The 11,688-nt window shown below is 43.7% G+C and overlaps 1 protein-coding gene and 1 non-coding gene across 3 annotated transcripts in view; both read left to right on the top strand.

The window, feature by feature from the left end:
- ANK3 (ankyrin 3) overlaps positions 1 to 3,442 on the top strand; it is a 353,292-nt gene extending 349,850 nt beyond the window's left edge. Inside the window, exon 43 of one of the 2 annotated variants that reach the window (XM_055081155.1) lies at positions 675 to 3,442. The gene's annotated coding sequence lies outside the window, so the exon portion shown is untranslated. The remainder of the gene's footprint in view (positions 1 to 674) is intronic. The other variant, XM_007104116.4, reaches the window with a different exon arrangement.
- On the top strand, positions 216 to 347 carry LOC112062140 (small nucleolar RNA SNORA72). Its single transcript, XR_002890578.1, has one exon. It is a non-coding gene; the product is annotated as a small nucleolar RNA SNORA72 (small nucleolar RNA).
- Positions 3,443 to 11,688: the final 8,246 nt, after the last annotated feature.

Genomic DNA, 11,688 nt, shown 5'->3' with positions numbered 1-11,688 from the left:
CATAGCACAGGGAGATCAGCTCGGTGCTTTGTGACCACCTAGAGGGGTGGGATAGGGAGGGCGGGAGGGACACGCAAGAGGGAAGAGATATGGGGACATATGTATATGTATAACTGATTCACTTTGTTGTAAAGCAGAAACTAACACACCATTGTAAAGCAACTGTACTCCAATAAAAATATTTTTTTTTTAAATAGATACTTAAAAGTCACATCCTGCAAATATTCTTGCTATTCTGATTTTATAATAGTCAGAGCAGGCTAAGAATTTGCTACATGAAGATCATGCATGTGTCCCCAGACCTAGTTCTTTCCCTAGGTCTGGTTTTATAAATGCTGGTGATAAATCAAGCCTGATTTATATAATGCATCTTATGTGGGAAATGTCCGTGACTCTAGGTATCTGATCAACCTCGAGAAATTATAGCACAGCTAGTGTAATAACTTTTGAAGATAACTATTGCTAATTTGATGATTACCAGTTGCCATTAAATGAATTGTAAAAAAAAAAAAGTATGTTAAACCACCCCATTAGGAAGTCGAGGGCCCGCATTCTCTGAGGCATTTCTGCTGAATGGCAAGGAAGATTTTGGCAAGTTCTTTAAAATAAATAAATAAATAAAAGGAAGGGAAAAAAAAAGCTAAACTCACCACCTATTGTTTCTCTATCCACAGGATCATATTGTTTTTATTGCCAGTATTGAGAAATTCATGGAAGATAAGTCAGCAGGAAGTAAAAATTTACGGAGAAGGGTGTGTGTGTTTGCTGCTTCCACACATTAATGGCATGATTTTTTTTTATGCAAAAAGAAAAAAACGGAAAAGAAAACCACCCACATTTTAATTTAGCATGAGCCAATTTACAGAGCATGAAAATTCACTTTCATTCCCAGGATTGGCACGTGTGCAATTAGCAATGCAGTGTATATATGAGAAGCCATGCTGTTAACAGTTTATCTCAAGTAATTTGGTGTCATTTACAAAAGGAAGAAATTCCTGCCGCCAGAAGAGACAGAAGGAGATGGAATGATCAAATCATGGAGAAACACTAAAATTACTAAATCCACAACAGCTCGCCTTATTTTTCTTGGACCCAAACTGTCAGGGTATAAACACTATTTGTTTCTTTTTTAAAACATCTATAGTTTTGCTGTAAATAATAACACTGTATAAATTCTAACAGAAAAATGGAATAAATGTCAATAAGGCACTGCCTCTTAGAACACAAAGAGAATATTGCAGATGCATTTAACATAACGGGGGTCTCAAGTGACTTCACCCCAAAAGGAGGAGGAGGGGTGATGGGTAGGAGTATCTTCACCGATTCTTGTATATTAGCAATTATAATGTTTGTATACGCAAAACTGCTAGCTTGATTTTAAAAAAACAAATCTTTAAAATCTGCTGCAAATTTAAATAATTCCCCAAATGAGGAATTCTGTAGTTCTGTGAAAAAAATTTTTCTTCAGAATACTAATATTTTGATGCATGTGTATCACCTTATTTTGATTAAATCTTTTCCAATTTTGCAAACACTACAGTATACTGCAACACAGAAGATTTTATCTGTAAACACAAAGCCCTTCATCTAATATTTGTTGCTATTGCCAATTTTTCAATGAAATGACCTAAAAATGAAAAAAAAAAATAACCTATACGGTAGTTGCTTTAGGGGGAGGGGGGTGCTGGTAGTGCTTAAAAGGGTAATGCTTGCCGCTTTAGAGGTGGACGGTGCTCATAAGAGGCCCCTGTCAGGGGTATTTTCAGTGGACTGCACAGAAATTCTTAGCTAGTAGAATGGCAGCACGCTGTAAACTTATTCCTGTATCGTGTACTGGCTGTAAGATGTAGACACCTTTCAGTAAGCCAATCATTTGTAACCATTCTAGCCATGTCATATTAGGTTAATAAGGCTGCTGTGTTTAAAGGGCATTTTTATTTGGGTTTTGGTGAAATTCTTTAATTTGTTGATTATATTCATATAAAATCAGCATTTATTGACACATAGCTCTAATGACATATGTAGGAGAAACCATACACTGGATGACCTAGTCGATTATTTAAGCATAAAATAAATTGTGTTAAACTCTTCACCTATCTGTGCTCTACAGTGTCCTTGTGTTCTCTGGCAAAAAGGTAATTGTCTTAACCCCTTGTCACTTGGCCGCAGCCGTCCTCCTCACCAGCCCGTTTCGAGCCTCTGCCTCTGTGGTCGCTAAAGAGATAATCCGCAACATTCAGCCCTGCCCTGCCGACTCCCAACTCAACACAAATTCTGTGCATTTCACTGAGAAGCCAAAAATTACCGATTGACTGACAAGTGATCTTTGCCCACAGCTGGTATGAGCTGCCCCCCAAAACGTGGAGAACTGGGGCTGTAACAGCTGGCACGTACAGAAGTTGTAAAATAGCACTTCCAGGAACCATGCAGACAGCAGTTGTCTGTAGCCCATAAAGCAGTCGTTTTTAAATTGACATTCACTGTCCGTGCTTGTAAGCTGGGAGATTTCACATAGTAACCCAAATTTCTATCTTCTCTTGAAAAGCGAGATTTAGCAACCACAAGTCTCACTGCCAGAAGGCAACAACCTGCTGGGCCACACTGCCCCTGCCCGCTCCAGCCAGGCCTGGGGTCTCCAGGCACCACAGTCCCGTCCCCACTTCTCACACTGTGAGTGCCCTGACTGGCCTGTAGGTGCTGGAGTCTGTGATCAGACACTAAGTGATAAACTCAACAAGGCGGAGACCGTGTCTGTTTTAATTTTTATTCCAGCCCAGAGCCTGGCATATGGTAATGGTGGTAGGAGCAACTGTCCTCCCCATTGCTGCAACCGGAATGCCCGCAGTATGCCAGACTATTCTAAGTGTGTTGCGTTGATTAACTCAGTCCTCCTAACAACTTTAGGAAGTAGATACTGTCTTTGACAGTAATAGTCCCTGTATAAATATTCAATGGGTGCTTAGAGCCATTCAGCAATGTCACAGATTTTCTGTCATTTAGGATTATTGCCAAACGGGACAAGTCGTTCCCAGTCAGGTTTCAGTATCAATGCAGAACACATGTATAGGGAATCTACTGTGCATAAAGAACGGGGCTAGACTGCATTTGCACGGCATCCCCAATAAAAAGATATTCATTTGGCGCCCTTAGCCCTGCATCAGAATCATCTTATGATGAGCAAACCAAGACCCCAGGAAGGTTTTTTAAAATCCAGGTCTCCTAACTTCCCATCTAAGTGTTATGAATTTCTGACTCACAGACCTTGACAGAAAGGTATTTACCCTGAACTAGAAATTCAGTGAAGTGTACTTGTTTGGGTATTAAATGGTTGTTCTGTTTATATACCTGAAAATTTGACTTCAGGGACACGTGATGGGCTAAACTTCAGGCCAAGCAAAAGTTCATAAATTTACTCAAAAAGAGAAGTATCCAAAGTAGGATAATCAAGATTTCATTTGCATATACATAGGTATATGTATATATTTATATATGTATGCATGGATTGAATGCGGGCATGCGTTATATACAGTCTTCAGCCTGCTAGCTTATAAAAATGTATTTTAGCTTTCCTTGATTTACATTGCTATTAAAAAAATGAACTGTGATTGACAGATTCCTGATATTTGCTGTGTTTTTCAATTTTATAATTCTACCAAATTCCTGAGTTTCTTACATGTAAATGTATTATCATTATTGTATTGCCAAGTTATGGCAATATACTGTGCAGGGTTATTTCACCATTTCTAAGAGGGATCTACTTCACTGAACACATAAGCAGCCAGCCTTCTATTAATAAATTCTGCCTTGGCATCCTGATGTTCCACCATGTTCATTTTGGTACCACCCTGGGGTCCCATCAAGACATGTTTTTTTCCAGGGCAAATAAACAAACAGAAAAAGTTGTCTGCTTGCCTTTATTATTATGAGCATCAAGTCACATCGGGCTCTATGACAGGGATATGTGAGAAGCCCAGAAATAGAAATCACAGGAATGATAAGTCATCCCGTGAGTTTCTGAAGAAACCAGTGATCTAAATGCTAACTTCCTATCTGGGTGACTCTGGATGTTCTTGATCTGTTAAAGAGGCCCTGGCATATTAAAAGGTGTGTGATTTCCTGGTCATATGGCACTGCTCCTCTTTCACGAATTAATGATCAAACAGTCCCTAAGTAAACATTTCCAACACTGGGACTCGAGGCCAACTTTACAAGAGTTCTTTCAATAACAGAGACAAAAGGTTATCCGGCTAACCATGCACCAATACAAAATCAATCAATCAATAACAGAGTGGACTCCCATAAGCATTCTTAGTAACAGGCCCAATAGCTTTCACTTTTTTCAACAGAATTAAATGCAGACAGTTCAACATAGGAGCAAAAAGAAATGTGCCATTATATCTGCTACACTCAGTGACTGACAGCTATGAATAATAACGACAACTAGGTGAACCTGCAGTGAAGAAATTTTATTCCTTATCCCTTGGTGCTTCCTGTGTTAAGGAATAAACACCCTGAGGGCTGCATCTCCAACAGGACATCCTGAGACTCCTCACCAATTCCAAAGGGGTTCCCAAGCACAGCAGAGATGAATAGCCTCCGGGGGTTCGAAAGGAGTGAGGAACCACTGGTCCACAGGAGGCACCCCAGAAGCAAGAACTATTAGGACATTTTCTCCAGGACCACCTTAGAACATCTTGTTGGCATCCAGAAAAACAGGTGATCTCCTGGCCTAATTTCCCCCGCCATCCTCACCTGCCACTTTTCGCCTGACATCTAACTCAAGCAAGGGCGTAATTCTGAGAGCTGGGAAGGAATGATGATGATTTGCCAGCTTTTCAAAAGAGTTCCAGCATGTGAGGCACACCACCAGGTCCTCACACCACACTGCACAGCACTCTGAAGGGAGGGACCTTGTTTTGTTCTCTGCTGTATCCACGAAACCTAGAGTACTGCCTGACACCTCATACATAGGTACTCAAAAAACATGCATTGAATACATGAATGACTCAATCAACAAATGTCAAAGGGCAAGGAACCGTAAATGGGAAATGTTACTCTGGGCACCGTCTTGTGCACCACTTTCTTTACAGGTTCAAGCAAGCTGTGAATCAAAAGAAAACACTGTTATTGATTCTAATGACTTAACTCACCAAGGACTGACTTGTGTCACCGTCCTCCACTAGCCCTTTCCAGGTGCACAATCCCCTTGTTAGCCAAAGTCTTAAATAACTGGGTTTACCTCATAAGCAAACAGCACATCCGTCTCACTGCTGATTTAGGCATCTCTGCCATGGCCATGGGCTTTAGTCCACATCCTCATCACTGACAGGCCATTGAGAAACCAGGCGAGAGAGTGGAGAACCCATCATGAACCCTCGTCTCTATGAAAAAAGTCAGCTGAGCCTCCTCTCTTTCAGACACAATATCCAACGTTTTTAAAAAGTCTGACCACCTCAAGAGTTCCACCTCAGCGTTGCTAAGTGTTAGGCCCGTAAAGGACCAGAGGTCCAGAAATGACACCGTAGAAGCCCTTGGACCAAATCCAGCCTATAGCAATGTTTTGTTTGGACCACAAAGAGTTTGAAAAAAACCAACATTTTTTTAAAATCAGGAGATTGTAGATGAAAAGTGGATTTCAGCTTCTTTTTAAAATCTGAAGAAGTGACAATGCTGTTCCTGAAATGCCTTAGGACAACAGCCAGGTAGAGCAGAGCCACCCCTGCCTCCTTTGAACAAGCTGTGTTTTACTGTTCACCACCGTCCCTCCTTACCGTATAGCTTCTAAAACTCAATCGACTTTATTCATTTCTATCCCCAGTCTCTGATCTAATGGGAGGAAGGAGAAGAAGGCAAATTGACGAGAGCCTGTTTGAATTCTTCCTTCTTTACGGCAAGCCAAACATCTACCTCATTTTCATCCTGTCCCTCTCAGGGCCAGTAAGAAGATGGAATAAAAGAGTGAGTGACTGGGAAGAGGAAGAGGAATCTTGTGGTTCTCCAAATCCATCCATCCATCTCATTCAACAACGTGCAGTCACTGCCTGCCGCTTTTCAGGTGCTCGCCTGGGGACAGGATACATCCATTTTCTGCCCACTGCCTTCAAAATGAGGAGGGCGTAAACAGCTTCTGCGTGAAATCTAAATCTAGGGCTCCTCAGCAAAGGAAGCCCTGGAATGACGTGTGGAAACAAAACTCCTAGCAGCCCCTCCTCAGCAGTGCTTGCCGGAGAACAGGGCAGGCCACGACGGATGGAGAGGAATGGCCCGCGCTGCTCACAGCAGCCCCTGCGCACACCTGCTCTTCACAATTAAGTGAGACTCCAGCCTGACGAAATTATCAATTTCAGGAGAAAACTTTAAAACATTTCAAAGGTATTTTTAAAACTCTACAAGAGATTACAAGCCATCTAGCTTCCAAAGATTCTAAATTTAGGTGAAAACAGTTGAAACTTCCAACTCATGTTCGGTGTTCTTCACCTTCCCTACGTCAAGTCCCCCCTAATTCTGACGGCCTCACCAAGCCTCCCCTGCTGATGCCAACCTACCCTGGTAGCTCAGGTGAACTAAATGAGTACCCCATGGGTAACCAGCACTCAGGTCTACATCCTTGATGGTTCCTCTGGACCTCTTGCACTTCCAAGAACAAGGACTGTGTTTCCCGCAGTCCCAAGAGCAAAGCTGGATGCATAGAGGGTATAATCAATACTCAGCTTCACAGGCCTCATCACTTCTTGTTCTTTATGGCTGTCTTGCCAGACCCCAGCGCTGCTGCAATACGCACTGATGCTCAGGTCTGGGCATACATCCCGCCCTCTGGAAGTCAATGCTTGAGTGCAATAAAGAGCGGCGCTAGAGCTGCCTCACAGCCTGGCTCACTAACACTGCCATCGTGGGTGGTGTGCCTTGCCAGGGGAGCTGACAGCAAGTAAATAACAAGTATCTAAGGAAAAGCCTGTGAAACCGTAACCCGTTCAAGGCCATGCAGGTAGTGTATTTTTCCTCACACTCCCTTTCCTCTTCCTTCAACACCAGAGTTGCTCCACAGAGGGGCTGCTCCCTGGCCTGCGGTGAAGATGACCCTCAGCCGACCCACCATGGGCATGCAGTGCGAGCCAGAAATAAACCTTTCTGGTCAGCCACTGAGATTCTTCAGTCATTCGTTAGTATAGCATAACCCACAATTAATATTCAAGTCAGGTAGAAGACACGAAGGGGTGGCAGGTACTGGGTAAGCCCATTCCCCTTCTAAGAGTCTGCCTTGTGGGAATACAAGCCCAGCTGTCAAGTTTTTTAAACGTTGGCAGTTAATTTGATTTTTTTACCCAGTAATGTTGTGTGGATCAAACAAAACACGCCTGCGGGCCACTGGTGTTCAACCTCAGCCACTGGCTCTTGGCATTTGCAGAATGAACACACGCCTGGATCATGCTATACACACCTACTGAGATGTGATTTTGAATTACACAGTCTGAAGCTGGTGTGCATAAGCAAATGTCTGAATTCCCGAGTCAGCTGATGGGTGACTTATCACCTCCACCTCACTGCAGCGTGGTTGTTCTCTAAGTACCATTTCAAACTCTCATGAAGTGTCTGAAGAAGTCACTTGACTTTTTTACCTGCATTTTATTGCATTTTAGTGAAGAGTTCACCTTCACTTGTCCACCTGGGCCTGATGTGGCTCTGCCCACCTCTATAACCAAACCCTCCCATCCTGCCCTTCTCTCTCTCACTACACTCCAAACCAGTGATAAAGTATAGTCCATGGACTGGTCTTAGTCTGAGGATTTTTTTTTTTTTTTTTTTTTTTTGCGGTACGCGGGCCTCTCACTGCCGTGGCCTCTCCCGTTGTGGAGCACAGGCTCCGGACGCGCAGGCTCAGCGGCCATGGCTCACGGGCCCAGCCGCTCCGCGGCACGTGGGATCCTCCCGGACCGGGGCAAGAACCCGTGTCCCCCGCATCGGCAGGTGGACTCTCAACCACTGTGCCACCAGGGAAGCCCTGAGGATTTTTTTGTTGCCTCTTGCAATGAGATAAGAAAACTGATCTAAGGACTTCCATGGTGGCACAGGGGTTAAGAATCCGCCTGCCAAAGCAGGGGGCACGGGTTCGATCCCTGGTCCGGGAAGATCCCACATGCTGTGGAGCACCTAAGCCTGTGCGCCACAACTACTGAGCCTGCGCTCTAGAGCCTGCAAGCCATAACTACTGAGCCTGTGTGCCACAACTACTGAAGCCCACGTGCCTAGAGCCTGTGCTCCGTAACAAGAGAAGCCACCGCAATGAGAAGCCTGAGCACTGCAACAAAGAATAGCTCCCGCTCAACGCAACTAGAGAAAGCCTGTGCGCAGCAACGAAGACCCAACGCAGCCAAAAATAAATAATTTTTTTAAAAAAAGAAAAAAAAAAAACCTGATCCAGATTTTAAAGCAACTATGTTACTAAGCGTGTTCTTTATTTCAGTTAACTTTTTTTTTTTTAAATATAGTAAATCTTTCTTGAGAAGGTAAGGGTGCACAGACTTACAATCTGGTGCAAGTTCCTTATCCTGTTGCAGACTGTTCCTTATCTTGTGCAGAACTCCGCATAGCACAGTTGTAGCCATACTAGCTTCCTTTCTGTTCCTCAAATAATGCCAAGTTCCTCCTCATCTCATTCCTATTTGTACTTACCCTCTGCCAGGGGAACTCTTATCTCAATCTCCAAATGTCCCCTCCTCAGGCCTTCCCTGCACACCCTCTCCAAAGCAGCCTGACACCCACCGCCCAGAATTCTCTGTCACACCACTTTACTTATTCCCTTCATAGCATTTATCACTGGAATCATCCTTTTTGTTTATTTGTACACTCGTTTGCTATCCTCCTTATTCATTGCTATATCCAAAGCCTCTAGCACAGGCCGGGTACTAGTAGGCACTCCACATTTGTTGCACAAATGAATGAGGGGTGGAGGAAAGCACAGACAAGTATGGCTTAGGCCGCATATCTGTGAATGCCAAGGAAAAACAGCAACATCTTCAGTGACTCATTGTCAACTATCAAAAAGATTTCATTTTCCCGGGAGGGCTGCTGAGCTTCCACCCCCGGTGCAGACTTGCTGAGAAGAGCTTTAGAATTCAACTCCCCCTCCACAGCCTCTTGCAAGAGCTTTATTACTGACTGTCAGGTATCATTGTGGTGTTTTTCCATCCTGCACCGAGGCCACGTGACGGGAAGGTTGTTAAAATCATCTAGTATGTGTCACAGCAGAGCTTCAAATGACTCTTTGAATCACCCAAAGGCAGCGCAGCCCCTGCTAAACTGGTGCTTAAAAAATGAGCCATCTTTCTGGCTGAAACAAAAATCTTGCTGCTGGACTAGTAACAGCACAGAGAGACTAAGTGGCTACGTTGTATAATGGCTGCAACTCTTCCTACCCTGAGGGGGCCAACCTGCAGCTGGAATCTAAATTCTCCTTTGGCTTCCCAAGAGTCAAAAAATCAGATGCTACAGGGCCTGGTGCAAGGCACTAAAGAGTAGTAGGGACTGTGGAAACCCTGAGAGCATGTGCCTCAACTAAAACCACAGTGGTTAGCTAGCTCTAACAAAATATTATAATGCAAGAATGCAAGCCCAGAAATTGTCAGCTTTTCTGATTTTTCAAGAGACACTGGAAATCTGTAAGAAGGGATGAAGGTGGGGTATGGATGTAGATGAGTATGGTTATACATCAAATTCAACTCAAATGCTATTTATTTAGTTCATAGTATGTCCAAGTCCCTGTCCTAGGCATGTACATATGTCCTAGACACAGCTGTTTATCAAAAGTAAAAAGGAATAAGAGCTGAGACTCATGGACTCGAAAAGCTTTAATCTTATCAGAAAACCAAGACATGCTCTTAAATAAATAGAACGTAAGACAATATGGGGAGCGCTGTGTATTAAATAAGTCTATGTGTATAAAGCACAAAACAGTCCTGACACGTAGTAAATCCTACATGTGTTGGCTACCATGGTTGACTGTATTACAATCATGATCTCAGGATTCCTCCTGACACAGTGAACTGGAGAAGGCCTAGCTGAGAGTCTTGCACATCTTAGGTACTTAACGAACACTAGCTGAATGAATGAACACTCGGTGAAAGAGCAGCATTTGAGTTGGGACTTAAGACATAAGAAGGATTTTAACAGTGTGAAGAAAGGAGGCCTAGGCAAAAGGGACAAAGAAGCTAGAAGGATAAAGGCATCCAGAAGCATGAACAAACTTTGTTCTGGTCAGAACTTCAGGAGAAAGAACAGGAGGCAAAGGATGGAAAGAGCAACTCACTATGGACAGCCTTGAATGCTACTCAAGACACCAAGTGGGTCACAGTAGACACTTGAACTCCATGTAAAGCCTGCTCTGCACAGCCTTCTAGATCGCATAAATGACTACTCAGCCAAAAGTGAAACTAGTTTTCAAAAGCAGGCCCAAATTTTAGGTATTTAAAACAGAGAACAGAGTTTCATGTGCATGCATGCTTTTATGTAGTTTACATCATGCTGTACTAGTTATATGACCTTGGGCATTACACTTAACCTTTATATTTCTTCATCTGGGAAGCGGGGGTGATCGTTTTATCAACCACAAATGGTGGAAGTGAGACCACCCACATAAAGCACTTCAAAAAGTCTCTGGCACGAAGTAAAATGCTCCACAAATGTTACCTACTTGTCATGATTTGTGGTGGTGTATTATATATCATATGGAGAGGTAAAACAGAAGAAAATGCCTTACTTGGGCCTCTCTGGTTTGTGAGCAGTAGTGTTGCTATGAGACCTGTGTCACAATCTTTTATGCTCTAGGATGCTACCCGCTGCTACAGAGGCCAGGGGACGTCCACTCAGGGACGTGTAATCCAGCCCTGCCCCACTGCCTACCAAGGCCTCAGGGCTCCAGCAGTCCCCTCGCTCCCACACTTGCCCCTGGACAAATGGACCTGCATGCCCAGCTCAGACACCAAAAGGGAGCATCCTCCTAGAAACACCCCCTCCGTCCCCACCACGCAGCGCCACCTCTCTCTAAAGTTAGTCACACTAACTCGTTCTCTAAAGAAGGAAGGTCCCCTCTTGACACAAGAGTCTCCAGTCTCATTCTTGTTTCTCCAAATCCACTTCCTCTGCACCACAAGAAAAGAGAAGTGTTTTTCCGTTGTTGTTCACAAAGGCGTAAAATGGGTGGGTATCTGGGGTGAGGAGTGAAGGAGGACTCATGTGACACTTGTAACCAGACACGATTTTTTTATGAGTTGGACCCACAATTACACCAAAAGATTAAAGTGAAAAGATTTTGATTCTTGGATGATTTAACTACCTCTTGATCATCCAAAATAGTACTAAAGTTCACAGCTTACCAAGTCATAATGAGAGTGAACTCCCTGCAAAAAACAAATCAGATATTCAAATGGAGAGCTGCCTCTACTGTGTACAGACTGGGCAGGGGTCCACAATGGAAGCATGATGACTTCCAGGTATGAGAGACAATGCCACACGAAGGATCCAGGATCACGGGCCCAAAGTCAGGGCCACAGTAGGGACTGGAGATGCACGTTCTCATAAGGACACTCGGAGGCTTTTGAAAGCAATAACCTAGAGGCCAAGCTGAGTTTGGCAACCAAGCAGCTGGCATAGAAGGTGAGTCAGGAAACCGGATTCAGGATTGTTGTCTAATGG

The sequence above is a fragment of the Physeter macrocephalus genome, chromosome 20 (genome assembly GCF_002837175.3).
Source record: "Physeter macrocephalus isolate SW-GA chromosome 20, ASM283717v5, whole genome shotgun sequence".
Lineage (NCBI taxonomy): Eukaryota > Metazoa > Chordata > Mammalia > Artiodactyla > Physeteridae > Physeter > Physeter macrocephalus.
Note: the sequence above shows the minus strand (reverse complement) of the source record. Positions and strands in the feature narration are given on the sequence as shown.